The following is a 24,420-nucleotide window of genomic DNA, read 5'->3' as shown; positions in this document are numbered from 1 at the left end:
TGTATTTTGTAAAGTTGGTGTGTGCTATTCCTGTACAAAGTGTTATTATGTGTTCAGTTACTTCTGCTGAGTACAACGGTACCCCCATTGTATGTCTTTGGCACTATTTCGTGAAGCTACAGTGCCATATAGGAGACCTGTCCTTTTCAGTACTCACAGTAGAATTTTGAGAGACGGATTTAATGAGCATATGCTTCCATTTGGGGTATTATAACAGTTTGACTGTTCAAAGAAACCCCACAAAGGCCTACCATTTGTAAAAGTAGACACTCCAGGGTATCTCATAAGGTGCATATTGTGCCTTAACATGCCCCCATTTTTTTACCATTACATGCCAAAGTATGTTGTAAAAAATAATTTTGTGCATTTTTTACATACGGATTGCATTTTTGCTGGGCATTTTGTATATTTCATATGTGCCACTAAGTTCAAACCCCCCAAATTATGCTCAGCTAAGTCTTCCAAGTAAAAGGACACCCCCATTGTATGTCTATGGCACTATTTCGTGAAGTTACAGTGCCATACAGGAGACCTGTCCTTTTCAGTGTTCACTGTAGAATTTTGAGAGACGGATTTAATGAGCCTATGCTTCCATTTGGGGTATTATAACAGTTTGACTGTTCAAAAAAAACCCACAAAGGCCTACCATTTGTAAAAGTAGACACCCCAGGGTATCTCATGAGGTGCATATTGTGCCTTAGCATGCCCCCATTTTTTTCACCAATATATGCCAAAGTATGTGGTAAAAAATTATTTGGGGCATTTTTTTTACATACGTATTGTATTTTTGCTGGGCATTTTGTATATTTCATATGTGCCACTAAGTTCAACACCCCCAAATTCTGCTCAGCTAAGTCTTCTGAGTAAAAAGACATCTCCAATGATTGTCTTTGGCACTATTTTGTGAAGCTACAGTGCCATATAGGAGACCAAGCCATATCAGTTTTTACAGAACTTTGAATTTTGACGCTGGGCCTATGTGCAATTTCCAAGCACCTTCGCAGGTTTTAAATTCAAACTACCCCACAAAGGCCTACCATTTCTTAAAGTAGGCACCCCAGGGTATTTCAAAAGGCATATTTTGAAACTTAGCGTGGGATCATTTTTCCACTAGTTTGTACCAGGTGTAGTGGTAATAAGCGTTTTTTCTGCCTTTTTGACACACAAAGTGAGTTTGCACAGTATATTTTGCAAACCTTATGTGTACTACCACTGTATAATACTTCCTATGTTGCTCAGCTATGTCAGCTGAGTACAAAAATACCCCCGTATGTACCTTTGCCAGGTATATGTGGACATCGGAGGGGCACATTTGGGACATAGCCATTCCAGTTTTTTTCAAACTTTAAATTTTTACGCTGTGCCCATGTCCTATTTTAGAGTATTTTACCAGGCTATATAATTCAAACTACCCCACAAAGGCATACCATTTCTTAAAGAGGACATCCCAGGGTATTTCAAAAGGCATATTTTGAACCTTAGCGTGGGATCATTTTTCCGCTAGCTTGTACCAGGTGTAGTGGTAATAAGCGTTTTTTCTGCCTTTTTGACACACAAAGTGAGTTTGCACAGTATATTTTGCAAACCTTATGTGTACCACCACTCTATAATACTTTATATGTTGCTCAGCTATGTCGGCTGAGTACAAAAATAACCCCGTATATACCTTTGCCAGGTATATGTGGATGTTGAAGGGGCACATTTGAGACGCAGCCATTCAGTTTTTTTCTAACTTTGAAGTTTTACGCTGTGTCCATGTTCCAATTTGGAGTAGTTTAGATGGTTGGTTATTGAAACTTCCCCACAAACACATACTATTTATTAAAGAATACATCCTGGGGTAATTCAAAAGGCATATTTTGAACCTTAGTGTGGGATCATTTTTCGGCTAGCTTGTACCATGTGTAGTGGTAATGAGCGTTATTAAATGTATTTTTAAACTTTTTAAAACTTTTTTTACTTTTAAAACTATTTTTTAAACTTTTGTTTTGCTTATTAATTTTTTTAAAGTTTCCTAAACTTTCGTAAATTTTTTTTTTACAGATTTAACATTTTTCTAAGCTTTTTTTTACCGTTAACCCCTAACTAGCAGTAAGCAGCACTAACCGTAAATTCCCCATTTTCCCATAACTCCCACCCACCCCACCTAGAAAAAAATATTTAATCATACAATATTTAAATTAGTTAATTAAATTAATTGAACCCCTGAGGATTAAAAAATAAATTAAAAGTTAATCGTCAGGGGTTAAAAAAAAAATTAGATCACAGTATAATACTGTGATCTGTGTTTTGATCACTGTAGGCAGTGATCGACTGGCAGGGAAGGGGTTAATTTTTATTTGGACTGGGTAAAGGGGGGTGTTTTTTTTTTTTTTTTACTTAAACGTTATTAAAACTTTTTTTAACTTCATTTTTAACTTTTTAAGGCTTATTTTAAAACTTTTTTTAACGTTAACCCCTAGTTAGTCTAACACCAAATCCCCCAATTCCCCACTAACTTCCCCCCTCCCCAGCTAGCTAAATATATAATTTTAAAATACTTACATTAATTAATAAAATAAATTTAACCCCTGAGGGTTAAAAAGAAAAAAAAAGAATTAACCCTCAGGGGTTAAAAAAAAATCAGATCATAGTAAAATGTAATCACTGCCAATTGATCACTGTAGTCAGTGATCAATTGGCAGAGAAGGGGTTACATTTTTATTAAAATGGGTAAAGGGGGGTGGGATTTTAATTTAACTTTATTTTTTTTTTCCACCAGGGGGCAGGATCAGCACTGATCCGTCTACCTGCACTTCCCACTGAACCCGGAAGTGCAGGGAAGCGGAAGGTAAGTATACAGAGCACATGTGCTCGCTCTGACATGCTGTCAGAGCGGGCACATGTACGGGGACAGCCCGATCCGGTGCTCCCGGTCTGCCCTCTAATACAGCGGCAGACCGGAGCACCATTAACCCCGCGATCGCCGCAATTGCGGCGATCTGGGGTTCATTTTACCGCGTGACGGACGAGGTCCGTCACTCGGCGTTAAGGGTTTCCCCTGAGTGACGGACCTCGTCCGTCACTTGTCCTTAAGGGGTTAACATCTAACAAATATAGATGTTGATAAACGTTGTAGTTTACAAATCAGTACCCAATGCATATGTTAAGCTTAATTTTCTTTTACTAATCTACTAGTGCTGTTTTCTCTTTGTCTTTATTTTATTGCTATTTTTATTATAATTTTTTTCCATATGTAATTTTTATTTTGAGAATGCATAGAGAAAAATGGTGGGTGGTGGTAGGGGTACAGAAAGGAAAAAATGGGAAAAGGGGGGGGGTAGGGAGGAGAGGGGGAAAATACGGTGTTACAAAGCGGGCTGCGCCCTTCGAACATGACACGTTTATACTCTTAACATAGGACTAGCTATAGCATTTCAATATCCATCATTACAACGATAAGATGTGTGACACAGTGTGTAAGTGGTATGTATCATGTCAGGGTCATCTACGTCTTGTCAGGGTCATTCCCATACTAGTCAATCATATGTGTATAGTATTCTGGCCGTGTATAATCCTACAGCGGTCTGCAGTGGCAGGTGGCTATTTTTATTATTTTAACATGTGCAAACTATCTCATGATGTGGCCTCCAAGTGGTCTACTGAACGGTATTAACCCCTTAAGGACACATGACATGTGTGACATGTCATGATTCCCTTTTATTCCATAAGTTTGGTCCTTAAGGGGTTAAGCTCACCAAGTTAGTCTCTATTGTAATTGATCAGTACATTCCGAGATCTTGGTGGTGTTGATGTTGAGAATGTCACTTACCTTGAAGTTTGCATGTTTCTTTTCTTTTCCTTACATATCGTCTAAACACTGCAGCTAGTGCAACTGCTGCTATCGGATTGATTCATGATATCTACACTAGTTACATGGTTTTTTACACTTACTTAAGAAATGTGCAGTTACTTTGTATACGTTTGGCGTATATTGTGTGCTTTTATAATAACAAAACGAGTGACTTCCATCACTGTACAAATTTCTTTATTGACTTGTAAATTACTTATATAATGTACTATGTTTTTGCTTGTGTTATGCGATCCCCACTCAATGAAAAAGTGCCAACCCGGCAATTGCGTGTGGGGGGTGCGTGTGTGTGTGGGGGGGGCGTGTGTGCGTGTGGGGGGCGTGTGTGCGTGTGGGGGGTGCGTGTGCGTGTGGGGGGTGCGTGTGTGTGTGGGGGGGGCGTGTGTGTGTGTGTGTGGGGGGGCGTGTGTGTGTGGGGGGGGCGTGTGTGTGTGTGTGGGGGGGGCGTGGGGGGGGGGTGCGTGTGTGGGGGGGGTGCGCGTGTGGGGGGGTGCGCGTGTGTATGAGGGGTGCTGTGTGTGTGTGTATGAGGGGTGCTGTGTGTGTGTGTATGAGGGGTGCTGTGTGGGGGGGGGTGTTGTGTGTGTGGGGGGGGTGCTGTGTGTGGGGGGGGGGGGGTGCTGTGTGTGTGGGGGGGGGTGCTGTGTGTGTGTGTGTGGGGGGGGGTGCTGTGTGTGTGTGTGGGGGGGGGGTGCTGTGTGTGTGTGGGGGGGGTGCTGTGTGTGTGGGGGGGGGGTGCTGTGTGTGTGTGGGGGGGGGTGCTGTGTGTGTGGGGGGGGGTGCTGTGTGTGTGTGTGTGTGAGGGGGGTGCTGTGTGTGTGTGGGGGGGGGGGTGCTGTGTGTGTGTGTGTGTGAGGGGGGTGCTGTGTGTGTGTGTGTGAGGGGGTGCTGTGTGTGTGTGTGTGAGGGGGTGCTGTGTGTGTGTGTGTGAGGGGGTGCTGTGTGTGTGAGGGGGTGCTGTGTGTGTGAGGGGGGTGCTGTGTGAGTGAGACGGGTGCTGTGGGGGGGTAGGGATACTGCTTGCGGGGTATGGGTACTTCTGTGGGGGGTAGGGATACTGTGTGTGGGGGTTAGGGGTGCTGTGGGTGGTAGGGGTGCTGTGGGGGGGTAGGGGTACTGCTGTGGGGGGGTAGGGGTACTGCTGTGGGGGGGTAGGGGTACTGCTGGGGGTGGTAGGGGTACTGTTGGGGATGGTAGGGGTACTGCTGGGGGGTAGGGGTACTGCTGGGGGGGTAGGGGTACTGCTGGGGTGGTAGGGGTACTGCTGGGGTGGTAGGGGTACTTCTGGGGGGTAAGGTGCTGCTGGGGGGGTGGGGTGGTGCTGGTGGGGGTGGGGTGGTGCTGGTGGGGGTAAGGTGCTGCTGTGGGGGGTAGGGTGCTGCTGTGGGGGGTAGGGTGCTGCTGGGGAGATAGGGGGGGTAGGGTGCTGGGGGGGGTGGGGTGGTGCTGTGGGGGGTAGGGTGCTGCTGGGGGGGGTAGGGGTGCTGTGTGTCAGTATCCCCCCCCCCTCCCTCCTTCTTACCTTGAATGAAGTGTGGGGGGGGGAGACAGCCATCCCTGGTGGTCCGGTGGTGGTACCGTCATCCCTGGTGGTCCGGTGGTGGCAGGCAGTGCTTCCGTGTCGGGAGGCAGGGGGAGGGATCTGTGTGGAGCGTTGCCATGGTAACGCTCGGCAACGCTCCACACAGCATCGCGCGGGAGGACAGGGGATCAGCATCACAGATCCCTCCCCTGCCTCCCGACACGGAAGCAGAGTAGGCGCCTGCCGTTTCGGGCAGGCAGGTGCCTACTCTGCAGTGATGGCGGACCTGTGGCTGCGTGCCCACAGAGAGGGCACGGCGTGCCACAGGTTCGCCATCACTGCTCTAGACTGTAAGCTCGTTTGAGCACGGTCTTCTTTAACCTTTTGTTCCTGTAAGTTTTTGTAATGGTCTCATTTATTGTTAAATCCCCCCCTCTTATAATATTGTAAAGTGCTATGGAATATGCTGGCGCAATATAAAGGCTAATAATAACAGATGTTCCACAAGTGGGAGCTAGCCTTCACTATATGAACAATTTTTGCTCAGCTGTGATTTTTTTATTGAAGCAACTGAATTACATGAATTTGCCTCTTGGTGGCATCAAAGAAAACTGAGAGAAGTGTATTAACAGGGAATTTATCATTAAACATTTCTTTTTTTAAAGAAAGTGCACAGAGAAGTGTTTTAAAGCAAGAAAACAAGCTGGAGTGAACAGAGTATATATCAGAGCCGTAATGCAGAGAAACCCATTACATGTATGGCTATACTTACATTATCCCCTCCATCAGTTCTTACAAGGCTTTAAGTAAGATATGGGGCTAAATTTAAAAATCTGGTCATTGCTTACACATCTCTTTACAACATCTTCATAGATTGTAGGCTCATTTGAGCAGGGCCTTCAAATATCCCCTTTCTATAATTGTTAAGCAGAATCTGTTGGTGCTACATAAATTATATTTATAATCACACTGCTCCTATCTGCCCATCCTGATTACTACACAAGCATGTCACATCCAGAGCCCAAAGATCTGTCGAAGATCTGCATCTATCCTCTGTTCATGACTAGTGATGTACCGAACTGTTCGCCGGCGAATAGTTCCCGGCGAAAATAGCGTGTTCGCGTTCGCCGCCGCGGGCGAACACATGGGCGGTTCGATCCGCCCTCTATTCGTCATCATTGAGCAAACTTTGACCCTGTGCCTCACGGTCAGCAGACACATTCCAGAAAATCAGCAGCAGACCCTCCCTTCAACACCCTCCCACCTCCCTCCCAGCATCCATTTTAGATTCATTCTGAAGCTGCATGCTTACTGAGAGGAGGGAAAGTGTAGCTGCTGTTCATTAGATAGGGAAATTGATAGCTAGGCTAGGGTATTCAGTGTCCACTACAATCCTGAAGGACTCATCTGATCTCTGCTGTAAGAACAGCACCCCAAAAAGCCCTTTTTTAGGGCTAGAACATCAGTCTGCTTTTTTTTTTTCTGTGTAATGTAATTGCAGTTGCCTGCCTGCCAGCTTCTGTGTCAGGCTCAGTGGATACAAAAAAAGGGTTTCACTGTAAGCTAATAGCAGTTAGTTGTCTGCAAGCGTCTGGGTGTCAGGCCTTCAGCGTGTGCTCTGCCAACCTCAGCAAGTGTAATTTGCCACTCATATCTGGTGTCTCTATAGCGTGCATTTAAAACCCAAAAACTTTTTTCAGTGTAATAGATTGAAGAGCAGTTAGTTGTCTGCCAGCTTCTGTGTCAGGCTGAGTGGATACGGTGCCCATTTGTCCAGTGCCACCACTCATATCTGGTGTGACTATAGCGTGCCTTTAAAAACAAAAAAAGGGTTTCACTGTAAGCTAATGGCAGTTAGTTGTCTGCAAGCGTCTGGGTGTCAGGCCTTCAGCGTGTGCTCTGCCAATCTCAGCAAGTGTAATTTGCCACGCATATCTGGTGTCTGTATAGCGTGCTTTTACAAAAAGTTTAAGCTAATAGCAGTCAGTGTCCTTAAAGCGGGTGTCAGGGCTTCAGCGTGTGCTCTGCAGACCTCTGCCAGTGTACTTTGCCACTCATATCTGGTGTCACAATAGCGTGCATTTAAAACCAAAACACTTTTTTCACTGTTATAGATTGAATAGCAGTTAGTTGTCTTCAAGCGGGTGTGTCAGGCCTTCATCGTGTGCTCTGCAGACCTCTCTGCCAGTGTACTTTGCCACTCATATCTGGTGTCACAATAGCGTGCATTTAAAACCAAAAAACTTTTTCACTGTTATAGATTGAATAGCAGTTAGTTGTCTCCAAGCGTCTGTGTGTCAGGCCTGCTCATCTGCCCACAGTCAGGTGTCTGTCAAGGACATGTTTGAGCGTAAGAAGCCAATGTCAGAAAGTCACCCCCTTGCCCGGTGTCACAATAGCGTGCATTTAAAACAAAAAAAACTTTTTCACTGTTATAGATTGAATAGCAGTTAGTTGTCTTCAAGCGGGTGTGTCAGGCCTTCAGCGTGTTCTCTGCAGACCTCTGCCAGTGTACTTTGCCACTCATATCTGGTGTCCCAATAGCTTGCATTTAAAAAACAAAAAACGTTTTTCACTGTTATAGATTGAATAGCAGTTAGTTGTCTACAAGCGGGTGTGTCAGGCCTTCAGCGTGTTCTCTGCAGACCTCTGCCAGTGTACTTTGCCACTCATATCTGGTGTCCCAATAGCTTGCATTTAAAAACCAAAAAAACTTTTTTCACTGTTATAGATTGAATAGCAGTTAGTTGTCTCCAAGCGTCTGTGTGTCAGGCCTGCTCATCTGCCCACAGTCAGGTGTCTGTCAAGGACATGTTTGAGCGTAAGAAGCCAATGTCAGAAAGTCACCCCCTTGCCCGGTGTCTGACAGCTGGCTTGTCTGAACTATTAGCCCGCCAGCTTTTACCATACAAGCTGGTGGAGTCTGAGGCGTTCAAAAAATTTGTAGCTATTGGGACACCGCAGTGGAAGGTACCCGGCCGAAATTTCTTTTCACAAAAGGCAATCCCCAACCTGTACTCGATTGTGCAAAAGGAAGTAATGGCATGTCTGGCACACAGTGTTGGGGCAAGGGTCCATCTGACCACTGATACCTGGTCTGCAAAGCATGGTCAGGGCAGGTATATCACCTACACTGCGCATTGGGTAAACCTGCTGACGGCTGCCAAGCATGGAATGTGTGGCTCTGCAGAGGAGTTGGTGACACTGCCACGACTTGCAGGCAGGCCTGCTGCCACCTCCTCTACTCCTCCTACTCCATCCCATATGTTCTGGGCAACCTGGAGGGTCAAGGTGGCTATCCTTTCCCTCGTACACCCGGAAGGCCTGAGTATACCCAGTCTCGCTATCACAGAGCTTATACATCTTTACACCATACCTAGAGCCCTTGGAAGGAACATACTGCTTGAATCCCAGCCTTCCCTTATACTTCATCAGGGATTCATCCACACATATATTCCTTATCTAACTACTTAACTATGTACAATGTGGGTGTTTGTTCCGTTATGCCCTGTAGATTGTTTAACCTCAGCTTGGTATACCTCAATGTTGGCTGTTGTACCATGGTGTTTGGAGTCGTTGTCTCTCTGCTTCAGAGCAGTTAGGTCTTAGGAGTGGTACTATTCATCCTTCGTGTGTATATATATATATATATGTGATATGTTATTGTTCTAACACGACCCCCTCCTCCTCCTTCCTCAGATACGCCTCCCATATGTTCCTGGCTTCCACTATGTGGTGTGGGGTGTGTAGCCGCTGGCAGGTTTTTGTTTCATATGCTAGGTTTAGGGAGATCTGTTGGAGAAGGCTAGATCTCTCCGGTGGCTGTTGTTTCCACCCTCTGGCTATTAATAAGTTGGCAGCAATCAAAATATGATATGTTAGGTCGGCATGTGCTTTTGGGAATGGGTCAATCGAGATGAAGAGTAGGGCATTTTCTGGTCTCAGGTTGGTTCTCGTGACCAGTGCCCCTTGTATCACCCCCTCAACTGCCTTCCAGTATCCTCTGATGGCCGAGCAGGCCCACCAGATGTGGAGCATTGTGCCCTACTCTATTAAACATCTCCAGCAAAGTCTCGAGGTGTTGGGATATATGGTCGCTAGTCTAGTCGGTACCAAGTACCTCCTATATTGTATCTTGCGCATTAGCTCTAGGTGGGATGCACATCTGGATCTACCTTTATGGGCTTTGAAGGCTTGGTTCCATTGTTCTTCTGAGAAGACTGTACTCAAATCTTTATGCCATGCCTCTCTGAATTTGTCTAGCTGCGGTGGTGGCTGTTGGGTAGGATTATTTAGAATTGCATACATGAGTGAAAGCGGTTTCTTGGGCATTGTTCTAGATTCGCATGCTTTCTCTATACAACGCGTGTGGGTCGGGGTTGTCAGGATAGTGGAGTTTGTCAGTGCTCCCTTTAGTTGTAGGTAGGAGAATATCGCTCTTTGTGGCAAATAGTAACTCTGTTGCAGGTCGGGGAATTGTCTCAGCTGTCCTTGATTATAGAGGTGTCTAACCAACGAGCATCGTCGCTCGGTCCATAGTCGATGGTCAAATGTGGGATTCATCATGTGTATGCAGTATAGTGGTGTGGCCAGCGCCCATTTATCTGTATTACCTAATTGTGGTTTAATCGTATCCCAGGTTTTCAGCAGGATTGCGGTAGTGGCCGGTGTGTCTGGTAGTTTAGGGTGATGTCTATGTGGGACCCAGAATAAGTACCTAAGGCCCTTGGGGCAAGCCCACGTTGATTCCATGTCCACCCATTGTGGTGTGTTGTGGGCTGTGTGTGCCTGCAGGGCAGTGGTCATCAGCGCTGCCCTATAGTAAGTTCTCACCTCTGGTAGTCCTAGCCCTCCCTGCTCTAGGGGTTTGGTGAGTATGCTAGTGGCTACCCTGATTTTTTTTTGTGTGCCCACACGAAGCTAGTGAGAGTCCTTTGTAGACGTCGCAAGTACGCATTGGGTAATGGGATCTGTAGCGTTCTGGTCAGGTATTGGAATTTTCGGCAGCAGCAGTTTCCCCTTTTTTTTTTTTTAAGAATTTGCCAGTAATCTTTTTTTGAAGTTGTTCCCCTCCTCTTGACACGATCAATGACCTGAGAGTCTCCGTAAGCAGGGTTGACCTCTTAGACCCGTTTTCCATTCAAGTTGTGCATGATGTCCAGGCTCGGTTTCCAGGGACAAATGTTGTAGTCTGTTGAATGAGGTGACCTTGCTCGGGTCCCAGGTGTGCGGTTCCTAAAATCGCTGCCATATACACGTCCACTGATAGGAGACGCAACAGGTATTAAACTGATAAGAATAGTACATCACTCCTGTCAGTAGGTCCCCCCCATTGTGATTTATGCCCCCACCCACCGCGCAGGGGTGGGGGCTGGGGGGGGAGGACAGTAGGCCCACCAACCTTATCTACTGAATATTCCCCTGTATAACAATGTTTGGCATTTAGTGAATATTCCCCATTCTGCTCTGTGTCAGTTTGTATCAGGGTCTCTGAGGACAGGTGTCAATCCAGATCTGCCAAGTGACCCTATGTAGGGGGAACAGCCTCTATTCTGCTCTGTGTCAGTGTGTATCAGGGGCTTTGAGGACGGGGAACAGTCTCTATTCTGCTCTGTGTCAGTGTGTATCAGGGGCTTTGAGGACGGGGAACAGTCTCTATTCGGCTCTGTTTCAGTGTGTATCAGGGGCTTTGAGGACGGGGAACAGTCTCTATTCTGCTCTTTGTCAGTGTGTATCATGGTCTCTGAGGACGGGGAACAGTCTCTATTCTGCTCTGTGTCAGTGTGTATCAGGGGCTTTGAGGACAGGTGTCAATCCATATCTGCCAAGTGACCCTATGTAGGGGGAACAGTCTCTATTCTGCTCTGTGTCAGTGTGTATCAGGGGCTTTGAGGACAGGTGTCAATCCATATCTGCCAAGTGACCCTATGTAGGGGGAACAGTCTCTATTCTGCTCTGTGTCAGTGTGTATCAGGGGCTTTGAGGATGGGGAACAGTCTCTATTCTGCTCTGTGTCAGTGTGTATCATGGTCTCTGAGGACGGGGAACAGTCTCTATTCTACTCTGTGTCTGTGTGTATCAGGGGCTTTGAGGACAGGTGTCAATCCATATCTGCCAAGTGACCCTATGTAGGGGGAACAGTCTCTATTCTGCTCTTTGTCAGTGTGTATCATGGTCTCTGAGGACGGGGAACAGTCTCTATTCTGCTCTTTGTCAGTGTGTATCATGGTCTCTGAGGACGGGGAACAGTCTCTATTCTACTGTGTGAGAGGAGGAGGAACGGGAAATGAGTAGCTCGGCATCCAACCTTGTGCAAATGTGGTCTTTCATGCTGTCGTGCCTGTTGAGGGACCCTCGTATAAAAAGGCTGAAGGAGAACGACCTGTGCTGGGTGTCCACGCTACTGGACCCCTGGTCTCTATTCTGCTCTGTGTCAGTGTGTATCATGGTCTCTGAGGACGGGGAACAGTCTCTATTCTGCTCTGTGTCAGTGTGTATCAGGGGCTTTGAGGACAGGTGTCAATCCATACCTGCCAAGTGACCCTATGTAGGGGGAACAGTCCCTATTCTGCTCTGTGTCAGTGTGTTTCAGGGATCCTTAGGATAGGTGTCAATCCATATCTGCCAAGTGACCCTATGTAGGGGGAACAGTCTCTATTCTGCTCTGTGTCAGTGTGTATCATGGTCTCTGAGGACAGGGAACAGTATCTATTCTGCTCTGTGTCAGTGTGTATCAGGGGCTTTGAGGATGGGGAACAGTATCTATTCTGCTCTGTGTCAGTGTGTATCAGGGGCTTTGAGGACGGGGAAGAGTCTCTATTCTGCTCTGTGTCAGTGTGTATCATGGTCTCTGAGGACGGGGAACAGTCTCTATTCTGCTCTGTGTCAGTGTGTATCAGGGGCTTTGAGGACAGGTGTCAATCCGTATCTGCCAAGTGACCCTATGTAGGGGGAACAGTCTCTATTCTGCTCTTTGTCAGTGTGTATCAGGGGCTTTGAGGACGGCGAACAGTCTCTATTCTGCTCTGTGTCAGTGTGTATCATGGTCTCTGAGGACGGGGAACAGTCTCTATTCTACTCTGTGTGAGGAGGAGGAACGGGAAATGAGTAGCTCGGCATCCAACCTTGTGCAAATGTGGTCTTTCATGCTGTCGTGCCTGTTGAGGGACCCTCGTATAAAAAGGCTGAAGGAGAACGACCTGTGCTGGGTGTCCACGCTACTGGACCCCTGGTCTCTATTCTGCTCTGTGTCAGTGTGTATCATGGTCTCTGAGGACGGGGAACAGTCTCTATTCTGCTCTGTGTCAGTGTGTATCAGGGGCTTTGAGGACAGGTGTCAATCCATACCTGCCAAGTGACCCTATGTAGGGGGAACAGTCCCTATTCTGCTCTGTGTCAGTGTGTTTCAGGGATCCTTAGGATAGGTGTCAATCCATATCTGCCAAGTGACCCTATGTAGGGGGAACAGTCTCTATTCTGCTCTGTGTCAGTGTGTATCATGGTCTCTGAGGACAGGGAACAGTATCTATTCTGCTCTGTGTCAGTGTGTATCAGGGGCTTTGAGGATGGGGAACAGTATCTATTCTGCTCTGTGTCAGTGTGTATCAGGGGCTTTGAGGACGGGGAAGAGTCCCTATTCTGCTCTGTGTCAGTGTGTATCATGGTCTCTGAGGACGGGGAACAGTCTCTATTCTGCTCTGTGTCAGTGTGTATCAGGGGCTTTGAGGACAGGTGTCAATCCGTATCTGCCAAGTGACCCTATGTAGGGGGAACAGTCTCTATTCTGCTCTTTGTCAGTGTGTATCAGGGGCTTTGAGGACGGCGAACAGTCTCTATTCTGCTCTGTGTCAGTGTGTATCATGGTCTCTGAGGACGGGGAACAGTCTCTATTCTACTCTGTGTGAGGAGGAGGAACGGGAAATGAGTAGCTCGGCATCCAACCTTGTGCAAATGTGGTCTTTCATGCTGTCGTGCCTGTTGAGGGACCCTCGTATAAAAAGGCTGAAGGAGAACGACCTGTGCTGGGTGTCCACGCTACTAGACCCCGGTCTCTATTCTGCTCTGTGTCAGTGTGTATCATGGTCTCTGAGGACGGGGAACAGTCTCTATTCTACTCTGTGTGAGGAGGAGGAACGGGAAATGAGTAGCTCGGCATCCAACCTTGTGCAAATGTGGTCTTTCATGCTGTCGTGCCTGTTGAGGGACCCTCGTATAAAAAGGCTGAAGGAGAACGACCTGTGCTGGGTGTCCACGCTACTAGACCCCCGGTCTCTATTCTGCTCTGTGTCAGTGTGTATCATGGTCTCTGAGGACGGGGAACAGTCTCTATTCTGCTCTGTGTCAGTGTGTATCAGGGGCTTTGAGGACAGGTGTCAATCCATACCTGCCAAGTGACCCTATGTAGGGGGAACAGTCTCTATTCTGATCTGTGTCAGTGTATATCAGGGGCTTTGAGGACAGGTGTCAATCCATATCTGCCAAGTGACCCTATGTAGGGGGAACAGTCCCTATTCTGCTCTGTGTCCGTGTGCATCAGGGGCTCTGAGGACAGGTGTCAATCCATATGTCAAGGTGTCAATATGTCAGGTGTCAATCCATATTCATTGCGATTTAGGAATGTTAGGTGATTTCTGCCTTTTATGGATTAAAACCAGACTCTGCATCAACTGTGTAATTTTCCATGGGAGTTTTGCCATGGATCCCCCTCCGGCATGCCACAGTCAAGGTGTTAGTCCCCTTCAACTTTTCCAGCACTTTTGTGGCCTTCTATTCCTGCACGTCCAACTTCTCTTTTTTATGTTATTATTATTGTTGTTATGTTATTTGTATAGCGCCAACAAATTCTGCAGCGCTTTACAATGGGTGGACGAACAGACATGTAGTTGTAGCCAGACAAGTTGGACACACAGGAACAGAGGGGTTGAGGGCCCTGCTCAATGAGTTTACATGTTAGAGGGAGTGGGGTAAAATGACACAAAAAGGTAAGGATAGTATTAGACTATTGACAGTTACAAGAGAGGAATCAGTCGGGAGCTATTAACAGTTTAATTGATACACTTTTATGAAGAAGTGGGTTTTTAATGATTGTTTGAAGGAGTGGAGACTGGGTGAGCATCTAACGGAGGAGGGAAGTGAGTTCCGTAGGAACGGTGCAGCCCTCGAGAAGTCTTGAAGGCGAGCATCAGAGGTGGGACTACGGACAGAAGATAGACATAAGTCTTGAGCAGATCGTAAGGGCCTAGACGGGACATACTTATGTATTAGGGAGGATAGATGGGTGGGAGCAGCATTATGTAGAGATTTGAATGCAAGAACCAGATTTTAAATTGAGCCCTATATCTTACATTTGAATTTTGAATACCATTTGAATTGGTACAAAATGTATATACCTAGAGCCGAACCCACAGGCTCAGGACCAGGTGAGCACCACATTTATTCACTCATACCTGTGTTCTTCCATTGCCAAATCTACACATTGGCCCATTCTCTTTTATGTCTTTGAGAATTATTCGAAGTAGAAGGGTGGTGCTACCATAATAGGCACACAAGCCGCAATATGGAGCCAGTGTTTCCATATACAGGCTCCTTAAAATGTGAGTGTACAAGTTCACTACGATATCATTGCTATTATTGCACTGCCACTTTATATACCATCTGCACTATCTTGACATGTACTTTATACTGCACTATTGAACGGAATAACGTTTGGTAAGCCATATATGTGTTTGAGCGCTCCAATTATAGGTGTAGGTCTTTGTCACTTACACCGCACTATAATCTACATATTTGTTTAGTGGAATTGATGATATCTCCACACAAGTGTATAGAGCTGCCTGTAAATTATTTCTCACTTTCTAAGCTTGTTACACACATTCCTCCGTAAAAAGAGGTAACCTGTGATTGGTATTCATATATATATATATTAATAGTAAAATACACCTAGACAGTGTATGTGTGTGTATGTATATGTGTGTATATATATACTTAGATCATATATATATATTTTTTTACACTTATTTTAACATTATTTTATTTCCAGCCACCAGGGGGACTACCTGTCATTACAGGCAGTCACAATGCTGGCAATGCAGCAGGCAGCTAACCCGGCCATGTGCCGCAGAGGGGGGGGGAGGGGCTCCTTGGGATTCCCCCCAACCGCGATCACCGGCGTGGGATCGCCGGCGACTGGGTAAGTAAAAAAAAAAAACGGAGGGCGTACTATTACGCCCTGCAGCGTTTAGAGCTGCTTAGAATAGGGCCCTCCAGTACGCCCTCCGGTTTTAAGGGGTTAAAAGCAAGGTTTCCTTTGAATGTTAGCATTCACTCTTTCCTATTTTCTAAAGTTTTTTTGTTTCCGTTTCCAATATGAGCCTTTAAAGAGTGAATTTAAAATAACTTGATAGAAAAGGTTGGTTGCTGCGACCATATACTGATAGTACCATAATCACTACACGTACCTATAGTGGTTATAATGTATATGGTGTCCACTTAAAAGTATTTATGGTACCAGTGAAGGGGATTGCTGGTCATTTGCACATTCCCTCATTGCAAACACTTTCTACCTTATACTTTAATCCTTCTAAAACGATGTGCATCCTAGAGATCTAATAAAAAAACAAAACTTTTAATAAAATTTTCCTTTTTTTCAAGTCTGCAGCCGCTGCCTCTGTCCCTTATCTGCCTGCTTGGCTGATATCATCGGAAGTGAACCAATCACAATGCTTTTCCATAGGATTGGCTGAGACTGTCAAGGAAGTAGATCAGGCCAATCAGCATCTTCTTAGAGAGATAAATTGAATCAATGTATCTCTATGAGGAAGGTTCAGTGTCTCTGTGCAGAGGGTGGAGACTCTGAATGGCTGCCCCGGAAAACACCTCTAGTCGCCATCTGAGGAGTGGCCAGTGGAGGTATACCTAGGCTGTAATGTTATCACAGCATTTTTGTCAGTTTTTACTGCAAAAGCCTTAAGGGAATTATTCTATTCACCAGAACAAATACAATAAGCTGTGGTTGTTCTGGTGACTATAGTGTCCCTTTACATGCTAAACATATTGCTCTAATACCACTATATTACATCACAAAAAGATCCACCACACTAGTAGAACTGAGAACTATACTCAACATCCCTTGTGATCTAGCTTTTGTGCTTAGCTTTTATTCAGTTATTATTTAAAGGGTGAGTAGATCATTTTCACACCTTAAGTAAGGAATGCGGTCTTAATTATCATTAGGAATACAGAATAAGAATCACAATTTCAGCTGGGTGTGTATGCAGGAAAATAGTTTCAGACTGTCCAATCCGGTTCTCAAAGTATGTGTATTGCAATGTAGGTAATACGGCAAAGTGATTTCCTGTTCTAGAAACTACAACAAGATTAGCAAGAATTGTAATGTACAATAATATTTTCTTTTTAAACCATTACTTAGCTTAAAGTGACAAGGTAGAAACAGCACATGTAAAATTAGGGAACAGGACTTCACTGGAAGAAAATTCCTCAATCCACATGGATATTAATAATAATAAAAAACATAATGCAGATGAAGCAAAAGAGGGGGGGGGGGGGATCAAAGTCATTTTCTTCCAGGCAAGTCCAGCATCCTAATTACCAATTTGTTAAGACGCTACGGAATTAAATGGTTTGCAATGTTTTTGGGTTGATTAATGCAGTGTAAAAACGTTTCGCCGCGTGGGGGGCGGAGCTAGCATCTCCTGGAGCTCCGGCTCTCACAAATTTAAACTATACCCTATACGAGGAAATCGGAACCCAAAGAACCCACATACTGTACTACCAACAACGAGCAGACTATGGGCCGAAAAATTAAAAAAGTAAAGGCTCCCTCGCAGGGATATTGGGGACATGCTGCGGAACACACAACAGGCTGCATGGCCCAAAATGGCGCCGACTGACGACTTCTCCTCATATTCCTCAGATGACTTCACCACAGAGTTAATAGAAGGAGCCTCCTTCAGACCTGCACCGGACCGCAACAAAAAGCAAACCGGGGATCCGGTCACTGCGGACCAAATAAAAACAATGCTGGCGGAGCTACGCAAGGACCTGGCGGCAGACATGGCCTACTTTAAAGAGGCCATAGAAGGAGCTGCGGCTAAAAGTGTCCAACTTGAAGCCTGCTCGAGTACACAGGATTCCAGACTCACAAAGCTAGAACAAAGAGTGATGGACCTGGAAGTACGGCAAAACACCACTACTGAAAGGCTGGATGCCCTAGAGGACCAAAGGAGAAGATATAACGTAAAAATCCGGTCGCTCTTACGGAACTACCCCATTATATTAGACGCTTCCTCGGGATCCTATTACCCCCAAAACAGGTTAAATCCATAATGCTGGATGGACTCTTCCGAATTTCAAAGCCAGCACGGGCTCCTGCAAATGCAACCGCGGAGTTAATACTGCGCTTCCAGTCGCTGACAGATAAAACCTCCCTCCTGACCGCAATAAAGGGGTAAACTCCCTTGTTGTTTGAGGGCGCAGAACTAAAACTCTTCCCGGACCACACCAAGAGCACGCTTACCTGGAGGAAATCGCTACAGCCGCTCCTACAGCACCTCCGGACCAGAGAGACCCCTTACCGCTGGGGAACACCGCGAGCAGTGTCCTTCACCCATGACGGGACCACCCACAAGGCTCAAAGCTATGAAAACTTAGAATCCATCCTGATGGCAGCGGGAATCCTACAAGCAGCACCAACACACGGAACAGGACTGTCCCGGCTAAACCCTGCGAATATTCAAGAATTCATCCTGAGGGAGTCCCAGAGAACATCACCTGCCAGGGGCACCACCTGAAACATTAAAAGGCACCCGACTCAGGGGGACAACCTGCTCCGTTGCCCATGATGACCATATCCAACATACCTTGGGACTGCAATACCCTACACTAAAGCTAATGTTATTGTTTTATTTTACTTTTTTGTTGCAAGTCAGGCTAGCTGCCTGTATAACTCAAACTACTCTCCTACTTGACGATAACCTCCCCCCGACGGGGCTCTACTGACAGATGGACGGTAATAACACACACACAATATGACAACCGCACGCACAAAACACGAGAGTTACTTACGCAAAGCTAGGGGCCTCCATACTACGAGACCAATGCTAGTTTGTCACTTATACTGCATACTCATCGTACATGCAACCTCCCCCCATGCCAGTATACAGGCGACCTTACCCCAACACTCACACGCACAACTGACAGGCAGGGGGAGACACCCTAAGTGGCTAATACTCACGAGGACCATAGCCGAGACCACACACCCACGTAGGGTAAAAGTGTCGACCTTCACTACTGCTTAACCAAGTATAAATATAAAATGTGTAATGTCTACAGATGCTACCTATGTTTTGATTGTTGACATTTAAGCGGATGAGAGCTGTTGTGGCATTATCTGCTATCGTGTTTACTATATGCACAAAAATAAAGAATTTAAAATAACGTTTCAACAGATCCACCTTTATGGATTATGAAATTAACTGTACAGAGTCACCCAAAATTGTTGGTATGTTTAATAAAGATGAGGAAAAAATTAAATACTTGATTAAAAGGACACTCAAAGCACAAAACATTGCCACTGCTCAAGTATCTGCCCTTTAAGAGTTAAATCACATTATACAGTTCTAACCACTCCTCCCTTGGCTTTGACTGATACAGATTCCCTACACACTTCCTGAAGAAACAAAAAAAACACCTTACAGTTTTTTTTTAACTTTCCTTATTCCACAGTGTGTTTAATTTAGAATTTCTTATCTATTAGCTCTGGAAGTTGCCTGCTAGAGCCAATAGCAGCCTCCTGTGTATCATTAAAGTTCAATTAACAGTGTAGGAGACAATAACTTCTCAGTTAAACACAACGTGCTACAGAAATTAAATATTTTTCTCCAATTCACACTCAGGGGATGTGGTCTAAAGCAGCACTGCCACCCACCAAAACATTTGCATTTCATAAAGATATAATCCTTCTAAAATACTCATTCTGACTGTTGTAATTTCACTGAGATTCCAACCCAGTCAAGAGATATACTGAGACCAAGTAGGGACTACTTTGTCTCTATATTTCCTCAGCCTCACACTTCTATACACTGGGCGGAGATACCGCCATCTAGAAGTGTTAAACCTGTAATGGCTGCAGGGAATTGGCTCTGTCTACTGACAAGATTCTCCATATACCTTAATGCTGTACTCTTGGGCATGTGTCAAAGCAGTGATGTCGGCATCTATCACCAGGAACTGAAGAGGACCCGTAGGAAGAAGATAGCTACACACCGAGGGACAGGGTCAGATAAATAGAAGTTTTCTTTACCTACCACACGACCCCTCCCTCCCCCAGACTCCCAGTGACAATGTCACTGTCGGGTCATTGTGAATTCTGCACAGGGCCGGCGCTACCTGTAAGGCGGACTAGGCAGCCGCCTAGGGCGCCCCTTGGGAAGGGGCGCCCCCAGGAGCGCCGGCCCCCCTAATGCTGCAGCCGCTTGAGCGCTCTGTAGAGAGCCTCAGGCGGCTGCAGCTTTGCCCGGGCTGGTGAGTCCATGAGGGCGCACCGCCCGGGCACAGCATGAGGAGAGGGAGGGGACTGACAGGAGGGAAGCGCTCAGCGCTCCCTCCTGTCACTCCCTCTCTGTAGCGTGACCGAGCGCAGTATAGTCCGCCGGTACAGGGAGCATCTGTCTCCTGTACTCGGACGGACTAACAGGAAGTGAACACTGGTGTTCACTTCCTGTTAGTCCGCCGGGTACAGGAAACAAAAGCTCCCTGTACCCGCGGACCATGATACAGAGCTCGGCCACGCTACTATAGAGGTAGGGGAGGGTGGGGGGAATAAATAGAGAGGGGGGGGGAGATAAATAAATGGACAGGGAGGGGAGGAGGAGAAATCAATGAAGAGGGAGGGGGGGGAGAAATAAATGGACAGGGAGGGGGGGGAATAAATGGACAGGGAGGGGGGGGAATAAATGGACAGGGAGGGGGGGAAATAAATGGACAGGGAGGGGGGAAATAAATGGACAGGGGGGGGATAAATGGACAGGGAGGAGGGGGAAGACAGGGAGGGGGGAATAAATGGACAGGCAGGGTGAGGGGAATAAATGGACAGGCAGGGTGGGGGGAATAAATGGACAGACAGGGAGGGGGGAATAAATGGACAGGGAAGGGGGAATAAATGGACAGGGAGGGGGGGGAATAAATGGACAGGGAGGGGGGGGATAAATGGACAGGGGGGAATAAATGGACAGGGAGGGGGGGAAATAAATGGACAGGGAGGGGGAGGGAATAAATGGACAGGGAGGGGGAGGGAATAAATGGACAGGGAGGGGGGGATAAATGGACAGGGAGGGGGGGAAATGGACAGGCAGGGTGGGGGAATAAATGGACAGGCAGGGTGGGGGGAATAAATTGAAAGGGGGGGGATAAATTGACAGGGAGGGGAATTGACGGGATTAGGAGGGGGAATGAGAGTGGGGAGGGGAGAAGAGAGTGACAACGGGGGAGACGAGAGTGACAAGGGAGGGGGAGAAGAGAGGGACACGCAGGGGAGAAGAGAGTGACAAGGGAGGAGGGGGGAGAAGAGAGGGACAAGAGGGGGGAGAAGAGAGTGACGAGGGAGAGGGGGAGAAGAGAGTGACGAGGGAGAGGGGGAGAAGAGAGTGACGAGGGAGAGGGGGAGAAGAGAGTGACAAGGGAGGGGGGAGAGATTGACATCCATCACACACACACAATGCACCCCTTGCACACAGAAAAACACACAATGCATTACACACACAGACACACACACACAAGCAATTCAACCCTTACACACAATGCATCCCTTACACACACAGAAACACACAATGCATTCCTTACACACACTCAATGCACCCCTTACAGACGCACACACTGCATCCCGTACATACACAGAAACACTCATTGCAGCCCTTACACATACAAACACAGATTCACACAATGCATTCCTTACACACATATCAGGACATCCCCTACTCCTGTGAACAAACTAATTGGTGGAACATGAAGGTGGACCCTGGGGCCCAGACCTTGAGCTGTGCAAAGGGCCTTAAAAAAAATGGAGCCTTCTTCCTGTTCTCCCAGAACACAAACAGCCTCCAGAGAGCCTGTTCTACACCAGACCAGTGGAGCCAGACTGCAGGTAGAGCCCATCACCATCCTCATCTGATTGTAAGTAGGCAATCTAGTATATTATTCGTGGCACTAATCTCTAATTTACCTCACATTAAAGGGACACTTTAGTCCCCAGAACCACTGCAGCTTAATGTAGTGGTTCTGGTGTCTATAGCCTGTCCCTGCAGGCCTTTTAATGTAAACACGGTGGCACTGCAGCACTTGCGTTAGTTAACATGGGGCATTGTGATGTCATATCGGGGGGGGGGGATGGGGGGCGGCAAACTTTACTTTTGCCTAGGGCGGCAAAAATCCTTGCACCGGCCCTGATTCTGCAAAGTCTCCAAATGGTGACATTGCTGCTTTAACTTCTAGATGCCATGGAACTGAGCAGAAACATTACAAGGACATGATTTATACACTAAAACTGCTTCATTAAAGGGACACTGCAGACCCCTAAAGCACTTTAGCTTGCTGAAATGCTTAACGTGTGAAGAGTGCTTCCTCTTTTTTTCATTTTACAAAAAGTACAGATTTCAATAGAATTTGACACTTTTATAACCTGGGCGGAGTTAAAAGGGGAGGGCTTGCAAAGGCTCTAGACAAGACATTTGCAGGTTTTGCAAGCGGTTTTTAGATATAACCCCAATGAAAAAATGCATAACTAAATGCATGGACGTTTTCATTTTGGGCAACGCTACTAAACAGTGATTTGTATTTATTTTGTATTGGGGCAGTGGTGTGTCTTTTTTTGGCTAAAGACGTTTTGGCGCATAGACTATCCCAGCTGCAATATATCTAGGTCATTTTAAAACTGCAGGCTTCATTTCCAATATGTCCATGTTATCCTCCTTCTGAGGTTGAAAACATGACTTCCATTCAGTAGGGTGATAAAACTATGAATACCGAGTACCTGCAAACCCTTTTTTGATAAAATAATTTCGTAGCTTGGTTTCTTATGTTCCTACACATCGATTGAAGTGAACATGCAAAGTATAGGCCATCATTTTATTCAAGTCTGACGAACTAAAGCAGCAATCGCTGCTGTCATAAAACCACTTATGTCCAAGTTAGGTTTATTTCTGTACACTATAGAAATCCTGAAAGGAAATAGAAAAGGTTATTCATCTGTTAGTATAACTCAGACACTAATGCCCTTGAAATGTCTTTGAATGCAGAGTAATTGCCTCCAACGTAATATTGCTAGTAGTGCGTACTTTTCTATCTTTTGCGTTTCCCACCCATATACAGAGACTTTGTACCCCTACTTTTACCCTTTGTGTCACTATACCCCACTCCCTCTAGAATGTAAGCTCATTGAGCAGGGTCCTCAACCTCTCTGTACGTCCAGTTGTCTGGTTACAATTATATGACTGCTAGTCCACCCATTGTAAAGCGCTACGGAATCTGATGGCGCTATATAAATAATATAGTAATAATAATAATAATAACAGCAGTAACAATCAGAATCACCTGGCAATGTGCATGTACCAGTTTCAATTAATATGAAAAATGTATAATATAGAAAATAACATAATCAGGGTATTAACTAAAGTGGGAATTCAAAATGAATTTAAAATTTAAGGCCAGAGTAACCAAACTGAAAACGTAGCTGGCTGAGAGATTTTTTTCCTGTTTGGCTATTTTGACCTTAAATGTGAAATGCACTTTAAATTCTCAATTTAGAGAATAACCCTATATGTTTTATGCTGTGCTGCTCTGGTGCAGTCTGAAAATTGTAATCACACCTTTTAAAAGAAAAGGCGGGGGGCGGGGCCTGACAACTAAGATGGCCGGACGCACATTTTGAGAGCTCCTGCTACAAAGGGCAAAAGTGTGAAACTGCTGATCGAACTAATGATGTTCGCGGCAAACGGTACCTGGGAACGGACGCAGAACGACACTGCGAACACAACGGTACCAGTAGTACGGCACCAGTGCGCCGCAGAAACACTTAAACCAACCATGCGGCCTACACCTGAGCAGGGCCTGAGGCCAGGGAGAAGCGGCCGATCTCCCGGCAGGGAACGTGCTCATAAGTAAAAGCCCACTACAGCCTTGCTGCCCCCCCCCCCCCTGGACCGGCGGGGGTCATCACGGTCCTCGCTGGGGACGATTACCCCCACCTACATTCCTGACCAAACCTTCAAGTAAACGGGACTTACAAGGCCCACCCAAGATGGCGGCACAGACACAGCCGAGGACCAAGCACACACCTATTAAACCACCCAAGCATACGCTGGACTTTCTCGACCGGCTGCGTTTGTGCCTATGGGTAAGGTTCAAAACCCGGAGACAATCCTACAAGCAGGCGATGAGGGAGGTGGCGGCCGGTCCCAGCGACCATCGACCGGCAAAGCACAACCTCGCAAACAAATAAACACGAAGCTAGCTGTGATGCTGATCGAGATGCACCGAGACTGAATGCAGACGGACGATATCGGCGAAGAGATCCTTCAAGGCCCACCGGGGAGAGAACCCGGAAGGGACACCCACTCAGCCGCATAGGCAGAACCACCAGAACGGGCATCAAGTGAAGCAACCCGGACACATGCACTCTAAGGCCTACAGCCAACAACCCTGCTCGGGCCGCAGAGACTACCACCCCCCAACAAGCCCGAGACACAAAGAATTATGGACTATAATGCATGCCACACACCTTGTTACTCAGAACCAACCGTAAGCAATGTATAGTCCATAGTCGATCCCTACTCGGGGAGTACACACACCCTACACAGCTCGCTGCACACAGGCACTACACACATAAAACCAATACTATCCATGACAACTGCTCAGCGACTACAAATACACCACTACAACCATGCACCGACACACACACTTGGCCCGACAATCAACCATTAACCAGACATGGATGGTACAGCTCCTTCCTTACAAACCATTATCGTGTCATAGCATG

This window comes from Pelobates fuscus, chromosome 4 (assembly GCF_036172605.1).
Source record: "Pelobates fuscus isolate aPelFus1 chromosome 4, aPelFus1.pri, whole genome shotgun sequence".
Classification (NCBI taxonomy): Eukaryota; Metazoa; Chordata; class Amphibia; order Anura; family Pelobatidae; genus Pelobates; species Pelobates fuscus.
This window is presented reverse-complemented; position numbering follows the sequence as displayed.